Source organism: Schistocerca cancellata, chromosome 8 (assembly GCF_023864275.1).
Source record: "Schistocerca cancellata isolate TAMUIC-IGC-003103 chromosome 8, iqSchCanc2.1, whole genome shotgun sequence".
In the NCBI taxonomy this organism is placed as follows: domain Eukaryota; kingdom Metazoa; phylum Arthropoda; class Insecta; order Orthoptera; family Acrididae; genus Schistocerca; species Schistocerca cancellata.
The window spans coordinates 393,490,044-393,495,839 of NC_064633.1; the positions used below are offsets into that span (position 1 = coordinate 393,490,044).

Here is a 5,796-nt window from a genome sequence, read left to right on the forward strand (position 1 = left end):
ATTTATACTTCTAACATACGATATCTCACTAACCCAGCGGTACTACAACAATACCATTTTCAAAAGCAACAAGAGCATTGAACAGTTTGCATTCAGTGATGAATAAATCCCTCTTGCAGATATCTGCGTAGTTTCTGTCTACATAAACAAAAATACGTTGCTCCTATATGTTAATTTTTTAATTACATCTGTACACCTTCCATTAGGCTGTGAACCTCGGTCCTTTTCAAGCCACTGAATCCAGAATAATACTTCTAATTATCGTTCATTCACATGGCTAAACCATCTACGCCAACGGCCTTGCCGCAGTGGTAACACCGGTTCCCGTCAGATCACCGAAGTTAAGCGCTGTCGGGCTGGGCTAACACTTGGATGGGTGACCATCCGGTCTGCCGAGAGCTGTTGGCAAGCGGGGTGCACTCAGCCCTTGTGAGGCAAACTGAGGAGCTACTTGATTGAAAAGTAGCGGCTCCGGTCTCGGAAACTGACATACGGCTGGGAGAGCGATGTGCTGACCACACGTCCCTCCATATTCGCATCCAGTGACGCTTGAGGGCTGAGACGGCAGTCATTCGGTATCTTTGAACCTTCATGGCCTGCGTGGGACGAGTTTAGTTAGTTTAAACCATCTACCTCCAATTCATTTTCATCACAATTATCATCACTCCCTCCATTCTACTCCTTTCCTTAATCAATTTTTTTTTTCCTTTCTCTGCAAGTGATTACCATTATGCACTTCTCCATTGCTTATTGGACAATGCTCATTTTTTGAATGGTTTACGCACTGAAAGCCCATGTCACACTGCCATAACCTAAAACTGGTAATAGACAATGATTTGAAGTTTCCTATCACAGTATGCAAGCAGTCCTAAATGTACAAACGCTTTTTGTGACATACCTGTGATCGCTCAGACACACTCAGTAGATGGAGGCTAACAATACTTATTTACGGCTGCCAGTTTGTAGAAAATCATTGTCTAATCTGAAGTCTTTCAGGAAACTGTTGTACATGAATCAAAGTTATTCACATAGCTGAGAAAAACATTTTGAGTCTTACGAATAAACTGTACGACGAGTGAAGCATATGACCAACAAAGTGGCACGATTTTAAGAAATAGGTTGATTTCCCTATGAGAAAACGTGCGCCATAGTAACAAAAGAGCAGAAAAAGAAACTGTTATCATCTTGTTTCCATAAAAAAACGCAAGTTTCCACGACGAGGGTAGACAAATGAGTGTACTACGCAATGACGTGTTTCAGCAGTAAATATGATTATGTCGAAATGTGTATTACAATACGTGAATTATTCTTAGTGAGCTTATTTTCTTTGCTTTCCTTTGTTGTTTTTTTATTTATCTGTATGCATTTGTTTGCTTCGCTTCGGAACTTCCAGGGCGACTTTTGCGAAACTGGTGTAGTATAACACTGTTTGTGGTGCTGAAAGACAAACGATACGACACATCGTCGAAGATTGCCAGAATATAAAGTGCCACGTCCAGACTGCTGATTTCCTGAACGCGATCGAAGAGGCTGTCGATTGTATCGGCTATCTGGCTTCAAATGGTTCAAATGGCTCTGAGCACTATGGGACTTAACATCTCAGGTCATCAGTCCCCTGGAACTACTTAAACCTAACTAACCTAAGGACATCACACACATCTATGCCCGAGGCAGGATTCGAACCTGCGACCGTAGCAGTCGCGCGGTTCCGGACTGAAGTGCCTAGAACCGCTCGGCCGCAGCGGCCGGCTCGGCTATTTAGACATAAATTTGTGATGCGAATTTCTTTATACACTGACCCGACTTTTGTGGCTTTGTATGAATATTTATATTTTTATCTAAGCTTATATATTTCTTTGCATACTAATGATCTGTCTATAACTTTCGTTTGTATTATTCTTAGGCATTTACGAATTTATGTACTTTACTGGTGTCCTTTATAATTATAATTTGTGCAGTACGCTAAATAAATAAATAAATGTTGGTATGACTTAAACATTCCTAGCAAATATACGATATTGTATAAGACAATTTAATATAGTTAATATAAGTAGTAAAACAAAGGGCAAAAAACTGACCAATTTCTCAAGCAATGTGCTACCGGACGTCAAATTCCTCAGATAGCACATTGCTTGATAAATTGGCCAGTTTTTTGCCGTCTCTTGTTGTTAAGTTTTATTTAAAGATTATTCAAAAAACCATAATTCCAGTACCGACAATTCTTTCGCATGATGCTTGTTTGCAGATCTCGACAAAATGCATGGACGGATTCGTGACTGGAAATAAAGGAAACAAGGTCCTGTGAGCATGTGTTCACAAATGCGTCTTGCCGCGGTAGATGGCGCTGACGAATGACAGTTCCTATGACCACACTTTGTGTGTTCCTGGCTATGTGATTGACGCAGCGTACTGTAAGCAGCAGGATGGTCCGGTATTCACGTCGGAAATAAACCGTGATGGTTTTTGTGTACGGCCAAGCAGATAGATAGACAGCACGGCTATACAAAAACAAGTACTTTCACAGACACCAGCCACATCACACAACGTTTCCAAGTCCTTTTTGGGTGTATATGTGATCATGGGTACCCGCTCCTTCTGCAGGGTCCGAGCAGGCATACGGGGCCAGGGGTTTGCTAGTTATTGGGAGCTCCAATGTTAGGCGCGTTATGGAACCCCTTAGGCAGATAGCGTTCAGGGCTGAAAAGAAAGCCAATGTGCACTCGGAATATCTGCCGGAGGGGTCTCACCCGAGATGTGGAAGCAGCCTAACCTGCGGCTACTGTGGTGCAAGGTGCAGTCGTCTGCGAGTTGTAGCTTACGTTGGCAGCAACAACGCCTGTCGCATGGGTTCTGAGGTGATCTAGTTCGTACAGGTGGCTAGTGGAGATGGTTAAGACAGCTGGCCTCAGGCGCAGGGTGCAAGCAAAGCTCGCAATTTGCAGCCTTGTTCCCAGAGTCGATCGGGGTCGTTTGATTTTGGACCGAGTGGAGGGCTTCAACCAAACATTTCGTCGACACTGTGACGCCCTTGGTTGCAGATTTCTAGACCTGCGTTATCGTTTGGCGATTTGTAATACTTCCCTTGACAGGTCAGGGGTGCACAACACAAAGGAAGCAGCTACTCGGATATCAGAGTACTTGAGGACTGCACGTGAGGGTTTTTTAGCCTAGGCAGTAGCTTGAGGTGCTCTGATGAAAACTAGCCAGTCTATAGACTGCAACAAGGGAAGTCAAACGGCGTTCAGAATAAAGACACTTCTATAATCAAAATTTTATCAGTAAACTGTCGAAGTGTTCGTAAAAAAGTTCCCAAATTTACTGCCCTTCAGGAAAGTTCTCTCGCTCAGGTTATTCTTGGGGCCGAGAGCTGACTGAAAACGGAAATGGAAAGTTCTGACATATTTAGCGAGTCATGGAACGTTTACCGGAAAGATAGATTAGAAGCCAAAGGAGAAGGAGTGTTCATTGCAGCTGACAAAAACATTGTCTCTATTGAGGTCGAAGTTGAATGTGACACTGAAGTTATTAGTCGTGTATAACAGGTGCAGGTGAAACCAGGTTAATTACTGCATGTTTATACAGGCCATTCGATACTGCTATGACAGTTCTAGTGTTTTTCAAAGAAAGTCTCCGGTCAGTAGCTCGTAAATACCCAAATAATGCAATATTACTTGGGGGCGACTTCAACCTAGCGAGTATAGACTAGGATGTCTTTGTATTCATTGCGAGAGGTACAGACAGACAGTAATGCGAAATACTTTTTGAACACCTTTTCTGAAACCTCTTTTGAGCAGCTAGCTCGGCAGCCCACACGCAGTGGAAGTATCTTAGACCTTGTAGCTAAACCAGGACGAAACTTATCGACAATGTCATTATAGAAACGGGGATTAGCGATCATGATGTCATTATAGCAATTATAATTACGTAAGTAAATAAATCAGTCAAGAAAGCGAGGAGAGTGTTTCTGTTAGGTAGAGCAGATAATCAGTTATTGGTATCTTACTTAGTGAACTGGCATCTCTTAGTTCCGGTAAGATCTACATCTACATCTACGTGATTACTCTGCTATTCACAATAAAGTGCCTGGCAGAGGGTTCAATGAACCACCTTCATGCTGTCTCTACCGTTCCACTCTGGAACGGCACGTGGGAAAAGCGAGCACTTAAATTTTTCCATGCGAACCCTGATTTCTCTTATTTTATCGTGATGATCATTTCTCCCTATGTAGGTGGGTGCCAACAGAATGTTTTCGCAATTGGAGGAGAAAACTGGTGATTGTAATTTCACGAGAAGATCCCGTCGCAACGAAAAACGCTTTTGTTTTAATGATTGCCACTCCAAGTCACGTATCAGGTCTGTGACAATATCTCCCCTATTTCGCGATAATACAAAACGAGCTCCCTTCTTTGTACTTTTTCGACGTCATCCGTCAGTCCCATCTGATGCGGATCCCACATCGCACAGCAGTACTCCAGAATAGGGCGGACAAGCGTTGTGTAAACAGTCTCTTTGGTAGACCTGTTGCACCTTCTAAGTGTGCTACCAATGAATCGCAGTCTTTGGTTTGCTCTACCCACAATATTATCTATGTGATCGTTCCAATTTAGATTATTTGTAATTGAAATCCCTAAGTATTTAGTTGAATTTACAGCCCTCAGATTTGAGTGACTTATCGCGTAACCGAAATGTAGCTGATTTCTTTTAGTACTCATGTGAATAACAGATTTGAGTGACTTATCGCGTAATCGAAATGTAGCTGATTTCTTTTAGTACTCATGTGAATAACTTCCCACTCTTCTTTATTCAGGGTCAATTGTCACTTTTCGCACCATACAGTCGTTTTGATCATCTGATGACTTTACAAGACGGTAAATGACAGCATCATCTGCAAACAATCTAAGACAGCTACTCAGATTGTCTCCTATGCCGTTAACATAAATCCGGAACAATAGAGGGCCTATAACACTTCCTTTGGGAACGCCAGATATTACTTCTGTTTTACTCGATGACTTTCCGTCTATTACTACGAACTGTGACCTTTCTGACAGGAAATCACGAATCCAGTCGCACAACTGAGGCGATACTCCGTGGGCACGCAGTTTGATTAGAAGACGCTTGTGGGGAACGGTGTCGAAAACCTTCTGGAAATCTAGAAATATGAAATCAATTTGACATCCCCTGTCGATAGCACTTATTACTTCATGAGTATAAAGAGCTAGTTGTGTTTCATAAGAACGATATTTTCTGAATCCGTGCTGACTATATGTCAATAAAACGTTTTCTTCGAGGTACTTAATAATGTTCGAATACAGTATATGTTCTAAAACCCTACTGCAAATCGACGTTAGTGATATAGGCCTGCAATTCAGCGGATTACTCCTATTTTCCTTTTTGGGTATTGGTGTGACTTGAGTAATTTTACAGTCTTTAGGTACGTATCTTTCTGTGAGCGAGTGATTGTGTATAATTGCTAAGTATGGAGCTATTTTATCAATATACTCTGAGAAGAACCTGACTGGTATACAAGATGGATGTAGAGGATTTGTGGGCAAAGTTTAAGCAAATTGTAATTCGCGGTGTGGAGAGTTATGTGATTAGTAAGTGGATAAAGGATGGAAAAGACATGCCATCGTTCAATAATGCTGAGGAAGCAGAGGCTGTTGTACTCTCGGTTCAAAATGGTACACACAAATGACGACGAACGAAGGTTAGTAGAGATTCGGGCGTCTGTGAAAAGATCTGTGGGCGAAGCTTACCACAACTACCACCGTCACACCTTAGCAAAGGATCTGGAAG

At 42.2% G+C, this 5,796-nt stretch overlaps 1 pseudogene; it reads left to right on the forward strand.

The window, feature by feature from the left end:
• The first annotated feature begins 290 nt into the window (after nucleotides 1-290).
• Nucleotides 291-408, forward strand: LOC126095779 (5S ribosomal RNA; annotated as a pseudogene).
• Nucleotides 409-5,796: the final 5,388 nt, after the last annotated feature.